This window comes from Vombatus ursinus, unplaced genomic scaffold (assembly GCF_900497805.2).
Source record: "Vombatus ursinus unplaced genomic scaffold, bare-nosed wombat genome assembly UNPS02014887.1, whole genome shotgun sequence".
Lineage (NCBI taxonomy): Eukaryota > Metazoa > Chordata > Mammalia > Diprotodontia > Vombatidae > Vombatus > Vombatus ursinus.
This window is the reverse complement of record NW_020954665.1, coordinates 13,749-22,091: the sequence shown is the minus strand read 5'-3', so window position 1 is coordinate 22,091 and position 8,343 is coordinate 13,749. Positions and strand designations below refer to the sequence as shown.

General features: G+C 41.2%; 1 pseudogene; it reads left to right on the top strand.

Moving 5' to 3' along the window:
* The first annotated feature begins 3,301 nt into the window (after positions 1–3,301).
* Positions 3,302–6,850, top strand: LOC114028556 (annotated as a pseudogene).
* Positions 6,851–8,343: the final 1,493 nt, after the last annotated feature.

Genomic DNA, 8,343 nt, shown 5'->3' with positions numbered 1-8,343 from the left:
GCACAGCCAAAGGCTACGACGAGAGGTGGGACCAGGCAGGCTTAGTCTTGGGACATTCGGATAAAAAGAGGAGCCACCGGACCCAGGGCTAAGCAATCTCCCGGCCAGACCCTCAAGTCTGTTTAGAGGTCCGGCTCTCCCCAGGTCCCGCCGCCGCTGAGACGCTCAGGTGAGGGCTGGGAGAGCCGCAGCTCCCAGGTCCGAGGGGAGGGGCTCAGAAAGGAGCAAAGTCCTCAGGCTCCGGGGGACCCCCGGGATGGGAAGGAGAGAAAGAGGGGGACAGAGCCCGGGCTTGGGAAGGGGGATGGTTGGGGAAGAGTTACTTCCTGTTGCGGCTGGCACATGCGGCTGAGTGGGCAGAGCTTGGCCAGCTGTGAGTGTGAGTGTGAGTGTGTGTGTGTGTGTGTGTGTGTGTGTGTGTGTGTGTTGTGGGTTCCACCTGAACGGGGAATGGGTGGCGGTTGAGTTTAAGGCGATGCACCCTTTCACGGAGTCAGCGTGAAACCAGGACAAGTTAATAGCATCTACTTCCCAGGAAGGTTGTTAGGCAGCTCAAGTGGTAGAGCCGGTAGAGCCCTCTGTAAACCTTAAAAAACGTTAAAGGAATGTTTGCCTTTCTTTTTATTACCATTACTATTATAGAAGCGCAGGTTATTGAGTCCGCAGCTTATGGAGGCTGTGGTGTGTTTTTGGCCCTCACTTAATGGGAGAGGAGATGATAAGGAGGAGAGGGCATTGAAGAGGGTCACTTTTTGGATGGATTTGATGATGAGGAGTGGCCTGCCCCAGGAAGACCTGTGACTTTCTTCTCAGATCTGATCTGGGGCTGTACTCCCTCCCTTTTCCGAGTTTATTCATCTCCGATGACCTGGAGCCTTCTGGATTTCCTCTCCTTGCAAACTCTGCAGACATCCATGGGGTTGGGGGGGGGGAGGTGGGGGCTAGAGAAGTGTAAATGTACTGGCTTGTGTCTGTGTGTACCCCTCTCTTCCAGAGGAGGAGGAAAAGAGCTCCCCTCCTGGGGCCCACTTGAAAGACCCCTTACAATGCCCTGAAAATCCCCCACATCGGGTGCCCTAAAGCTGGGAAAGCTGGCTTCTGGCCTCCAGCCAAGTCCCATCTGCCTGGCTGGGATCCTAGCTCACATGGATACTCCCACCTGACCTCCTTTCCCAGATTGGAGAGGTGGACCTTGTTAGGAGAGAGGCAAGCAAGAAATTGTTTTAGGATGCAGAAGGTTTAGATGCCCAGAGTTTGTGTGACCTGCTTCCCTATCCTTGTACTTGTAAAAGATGGATTTTGGCTTGCAGGGCCTTTGGATCTAAACCTGATAGGATCTGAAAGTCTGGAGGTGGCTATCTCATTCTGGTGTAGAAAAGACAGAAAAGGATTTTGTCCTCTCCCACTCCCTCCTTCAGCAGCTGACTGTAAAGCCTTACCTTTAGACTTTGTAGTATCAAATTTAGAGTTGGAAGGGACCTTAGAGAAACTGAGGTCCTGGAGTGAAGTGACATGCCCATATATGCCCATATCATAGTGACAGAGGTCAGGATTGAATCCATGTCACCCTGATGTCAAATCTAGCTTTATTCTAGGCTAGTATGTTGCTTGGTTATGCTCTTGAGAAATGGGGTTGTTTTGAGTTCTGGAGAAGGTGCATTTGGTGATTAGGTTTGGGGAGAGGCTTAGAAATGTTGTAGTGGCTTTAAGAAAAACATTTGCTTATTACCTATTATGTGCCAGACATTGTGCTAAATACTGAGGTTATAAAGAGTGAAAAGACAGTTCCTTCCCTCAATAAAGCAGTAATCTGCAGACTTTTGCTACGACACACTCCCCATCAGGAAAAAAAATTTGTGAGCACTTGCTCAATACATATGTACATTTACTTCTATAAATTATACATGTACTCCTGTGCTAATAAACACAAATAGAAAAATTTAAAGTATAACATAAAAATGAAATAATATAATCCTAGGGGCAATAGAAAAACTGGAGTGTACGGGAGATAATAAAGAGCAAAATGGTCACTTTAGAATGATTTGCCTGCTGTGTGAGGATAGGATGGAATGGAGGAAGACAGTGCCATGTGATGAATTAGAAGACTATTGCTAAAGTCCATTGGAGAGGTGATTAGGACCTGAACTAGGCTTTTGTGAAGACCAAAGAGAAAGATGCTTTGGCAACTGATTGGATATCTGGGGTGAGGGAAAGTTGAAGGTCAGACTGAGGTTGAGAGCTTAGGAGGGACAGTGGTATCCTTGACAATAATAGCTGTCATAGTTTGGAAAACAAGTGGGTTGGAGGAGAAAGATAATGTAATAAAATGTGCATATCCCGAACACCCTTACCTCCTCCTGTGGGACTCACAGGAATAGAGATAAGAGTCTTTTACTAGTCACTGCTGCAGCTACAACTCCCTCCCTTCCCCCATTTTCTCAAATGGTGCTCCTTGGTACTAGTTTCATCATAGCTGCCTTTAGTTGGGGTAGTTTGGGAACCTGAGAGAGAAGGTTGAGTAAGAGATTACTAGTGTAATTGTATTAGAGACAAGCCTTGTAGGTTGACAGTCAGGAAGTAGGATTTGATCAGACGTCAGCCTCTGAGGTTAATCATGGTAATAATTTTTTAAAAATAGCTGGTGCCTTAAGGTTTCCAAAGTCCTTTGCAAATATTATATCATTTTATCCTCACAACACCCTTGTGAGGTAGGTGCTGTTATTATCCCCATTTTACAGATAAAGAAACTGAGGCTGAGTGTTTAAGTGATTTGCCTACAGCCCCACAGCAATTACTAAGTGTCTGAGGCAGAATTTGAGCTCAGGTCTTCCTAACCCTAGGTCCAGCACTCTATTCACTGTGCCACCTGCCTCTAACCCACTGTGGTCAGACCTTTGCTTCCATTTTGGGAACCACTGCCATAAAATTTAGGAGCATTTCAGCTTTTAAAATTGTTACTTTGAACAGGATGCCAGTTTTTATTATTTGTACTATTAATATTGGCACTTTATTGAGCAGTGTCTCTGGTTTAATGTTTTTGTATCTATGTCTGAACTCCCTGAAAAACTCTAGATCAGCATTACATCTCATATTTACCTTCACTCCATCCCACCCCACACACAATACTGAACACATAACTAAATAATGTATGAATATTTGGTGGAATGAAATTTGTTTTTCCACTGGGAATATTGGGTTTATTTCCCAAAGAAACAAGAGCTTGGATTTTGGTTTGGCTTGAGTTTCAATCATACACATTTTCTAACTCTTCCCTTCCTTTTTTCCCCTTAAGGCTTGAAACATGAATTTGTATGTGTGTTTAGCTTGCCTATGCTTGGGGATAGTAGCTGCTGTTCCAGAACTTGACCGGACTTTAGATGCTAAATGGTACCAATGGAAGTCACAACATAGAAGGACCTATGCAGTGGTAAGATTTAAGCTACTTTTTTCCCCAGATGTATTAAGTACCACATGTCCAAGGTGGACTAATGAAATAGCCTTTCCCCAGAAGCCAAAAATTACCCAGACAAGAGCTTCATTTGCTCAAGACTGTTGCTTTTCCCACCAAAGTTCAAAGGGTAGGGATGTCTAGCATCAGAGCTTGGAAACCCTTCTGGGACAGCAACATTTGGATGTGGTCACCATCCCAACTGGATGCTAACCAAGTGATTGATAGTGCATTTGGTCTGAGGATAGTTTCACTTGCATGTGTAATGATATAAGCAGAAGGTTATTGAACTTTACATTTTTGCACTTGCTTCCAGACTGAAGATCATTGGAGGAGAGCAACATGGAGAAGAAGATGAGAATGATTGAAAAGCACAATCAAGAGTACAAGGCTGGCAAACATAGTTTCCAGATGGAAATGAACAAGTTTGGCGATATGGTGGGTGTGTTGTAACAATCTGATGTTAATAGTGTGAGTAGTCAGTTTTCTTTTGCTCCCAATATGCTTCATATAAATCATCTTTCTCTTCATTTTAGACCAATGAGGAATTCAGACAAGTGATGAATGGCTTTAGACAAAACAGATTTCAAAGGAAGTACAAAGGAACTCTGTTTCGTGAACCTCACTTTGTACAGATCCCTAAATCTGTAGACTGGAGAGACAAGGGCTACGTCACTCCTGTTAAGAATCAGGTATGAAAAACTGTGTAAGCTTGAACCACAGATGACCCAGATAAAACTCAGCAAAACTTAAGATTGATAGTCTCTTAAATAATGGGACTTCATCTCAGATCTGTGACTGAGTTCCTTTCCACATTTAAAACTGTTTACATCTGTCTGAAAAAGATAAGTAAGATTAACTTGTATACTACCCAGTGCTACATTTTGACTTTTGCAGGGTCGATGTGGTTCTTGCTGGGCATTTAGTGCTACTGGTTGCCTGGAAGGCCAGTGGTTCCATGAAACAGGCAAACTTGTTTCACTTAGTGAACAGAATTTGATTGACTACATTACGAATGATGGCAACTGAGGCTGTTACGGAGGTTTAATGGATAATGCCTTTGAATATGTGAAGAGAAATGCAGGCATTGATACAGAGGAATCATATCCCTATGAGGCAATGGTAAATATAGTTATTGGATTTCCCATCATTTGGGTTTAACTATATTTGAAAGGAGAGTCTCCGTTTGGGGGATGGGAGCTGAGGAAGCCTGCAAAGACTAAAGACCTATATACCCACCTTCCTAACTAAAGAAAATCTGTAACTGAATCCAAAATATATCAACACTAAAAATGAGCTGCCGTCACTATGAATACAATCACCCATTGAGAGGAGATCTTAGGAAGTATATAGGCTGTATTGTCTTAGACACTGTAGAGATCATTTGGTCAGACATCTTCATTTTACAATGACTTGCTCAAGATCACAAACATAGTAATAAGGCGCAAACTCTGGATTGGAAGCCAGGTTCCCTGAACCTAAATCCATTCTTGCCTTTGTAGTCTACCCTTGTGCCTTCCTGACACCTAACTCCCACTAGTGCCTCCTTAGGAGAAGGGAATTAAATGACAATTGAGTAGAATTTTGCATAATAACTGCTGACATTTCTCTCATGTTTGAAGTTTACAAACATGTCATTCACTTAATCTCTTTTGATCCTCAAACAGCCCTGTCAGGGGGAGGTATTATCTTGATTTTTCTGATAACTTCTCAATCTCATGATCACATAGCTTGTAATTGGAGAGCTAGATTGGAACCTTGGTCTCACTGGACTATGCCACAACTAGTATGCTCTTACAGTTGCTAATTAATTGGTTGCTTTGTGCCGGTCGTATCAAACACAAATAGAAATGGGGGCCACTGGACCATAGCTTAGAATCTATACGGGATGCATATTGAGTTAGCAGTGATGTGTAGGAATGTTACCAGCCCTCTGGTTTACACTATGTTGCCTTCTTTCAATGTGACTTTCAAATAGTCCTTTACACACTCTCATCCTGCTCTGTTCTTGAGCTGCTCATCTAATAAACTAATGGGAGAACATGGCCCATAGATTTATTAATTTCGTGGCCATCAATTTTAAAATATATCTGGGCAATACCACTGATAATAGTAAACCAAACCTTTTATCTGTTTCATTTTAAAAGGATAGCTACTGTAGGTATGAGCCAGAAAACTCTGGTGCTAATGTCACTGGATTTGTGGACATCCCATCTGGGCAGGAAATGACTCTCACAAAGGCTGTGGCCGCAGTGGGTCCCATCTCTGTTGCTGTTGATGCAGGACATGCATCCTTCCAGTTCTATTGATCTGGTAAGAGTTTGTTCCTCATTATTTCTGCAACAATATATTTAACTGTATTACTGCCATTCACTAGTTAGCATTTCTCAAGTTCATGTTTCACTTGAATATCCTAGGTGTTTATTATGAACCTACATGCAGTAGTGAAAGGCTAATTCATGCCATGCTGGTTGTGGGCTATGGTGTTGATGAAGAAACTGGAAATAAATACTGGATGGTCTAGAACAGGTAAACCAAGGTCTTGCCTGAAATGTCATTGACCTGATGGTTGCCAGTTTCTGGTTATTTCATTTTGAAGAAAGGGGAAGGAGAAAGAAGGGTGGAGTTCTTGGGTTCCTGTGAAGTGGAGAAGGGATGTTCATAGATGAAAGGGGCCCTGTTTTTAGGATCCAGAGTAGATTGAGAGTTCCCCAATGGTTCCTCATAGTTTCCATAACCACTGATAACTAGAGAGTACAGAAGATTTCCTGTTGCCTAGTTTGTTGGACTGTTCTAATACAGTTATTGTCAGACTGACTCACAAAGTACTATGGGGAAAAGCATTTCACTTAGAAAACTTTGAAGTACTTTTTATTGAGTGAGTGGTTGTCATGAATAGGGAAGCTAGGTGGCACAGTGGATGGAGAGCACTGGCCCTGGAGAAAGGAGGACCTGTGTTCAATTAGGACCTCAGACATTTCCTAGCTCTGTGACCCTGGGAAAGTCACTTAACTTTGTTTGCCTCAGTTTCCTCATCTGGGAAATGAACCAGAGAAGGAAATGGCAAACCAATGCAGTATCTTTGCCAAGAAAACCTAAAAATGGGGTCATGAAGAGTCAGACACAACTAATCAACTAAATGACAACAAAGTTGATACCAACAGTTATTTTCATTGCTTTCTGAAAGGTCCAATTCATTTTCTGAATTCTGGCACAATATGTGTGAGAAGGCTTTGTGCCCCTAAAGTAAAAATGTATTTTTGAATGGTGGTCTGAAACTGAATACTTAACTTTCTTTTCAGCTGGGGTAAAAAGTAGGGCGCCAGTGGGTATGTTTTAATGGTCAAGGATGAGAGTAACCACTGTGGAATAGCGACATTAGCCAGCTATCCTGAAGTATGATGTGACTGAAAGAGGACTCCTTCACAGAGAGAGGGGCTCTGACCTGTATCATTTAAGATCAAACACGTGAATCGCCCCAGATCCAAGTTGTAATTTGAGTTTCTTCTGACATTTTACACGTGTCAAATGTAAACACTACTTTGTTATAAATAGCTTGCAATATTCCTTAATTCAAAGTCTTATAGATTTCCATTTTAAAAGTGTATGTATAAAAGTTTTACTTTTTTAAATAAACCTTGATTCACTCTATATGAACTTTGGGATAGCTGATTTTCTTCAATGTGCTCAATTTTGTAGCAAGGGGGGAGAGAGTTAGATTTCTGTTTTTTTGTCTCAGGATGGGGAGTCAGTCAGTGGCTACAGATAGTTTCTGGGATTGAATCCAACATTTTGTACCCTACCTCATTACATTATATTGATTGAAGTGCAAATCAATAGGTCTGGGTGTGGCTTTGACATTACTTCAGTCCCTTCAAAAGCAAAACATGGAAAGTCTATGCCAATTTTCAGGAGCCATTTATAATCAATGTACAGGTTTGTTCTGTAACTTTCAATCTGTTTCTGATCTAAATGGAGACATAGATGTATGGGCCTAAAGTGACACAGAGCTGACATGAGCCATCTTTAAGTTCAAAAAGTTTTTCAAGGTGACCTAACCATAATATCATAATGAAGGCTGCTATTAAACATGATTTTTTTTTGTATCTTTTCTATCAGCAACTTAAAGCCTTTGAGTAAAATGATAATTTTAATTTTAGAGTTGGAATAAATCTTAGATGGCTACATGGTTCACATTTATCTAGTACTTTAAAAAGTTGTCAAAGTCTCTTATATAATACATTCAGTTAATCAATAAACATTAAGTGTCTGCTATGTGCCAGGCTAAAATGATGGTGATACAAATAAGAAAAAAGACAAGCCCTGCTTTCAAGGAGCTTGCAATCTTAATTAGGAAAAAACAAGACAAAAATAAGATGAAGTGGGGGGGGTGAAGGGTTCCAGGGAAGGTACTGGACTTAGGAGCAGGGTAGAAAAGTCAGAAGCCCCAAAGTAGTGTACTCAGGTGAGAAATGAGGAATTTCACACCATATACCATAATCTCACACCATATACAATATAAAGTCAAAATGGATTCATGATTTAGATATAAAGGCTGACATTATAAGCAAACTGGGAGAACAAGGACTAGTTTACCTCTCAGATCTGTCAAGAAGGGAAGAATTTATGACCAAACAGGAGATAGAGAACATTATGAAATGCAAAATGGATAATTTTGATTACATTAAATTGAAAAATTTTTGCACAAACAAAGCCAATGCAACCAAGATTAGGAAGGAAGCAGAAAACTGGGAAAGAATTTTTATAACCAGTATCTCTGATAAGGGCCTCATTTCTAAAATATATAGAGAACTAAGTCAAATTTATAAGAATACAAGTCATTCCCCAGTTGATAAATGGTAAAAGGATATGAATATGCAGCTTTCAGATGAAGA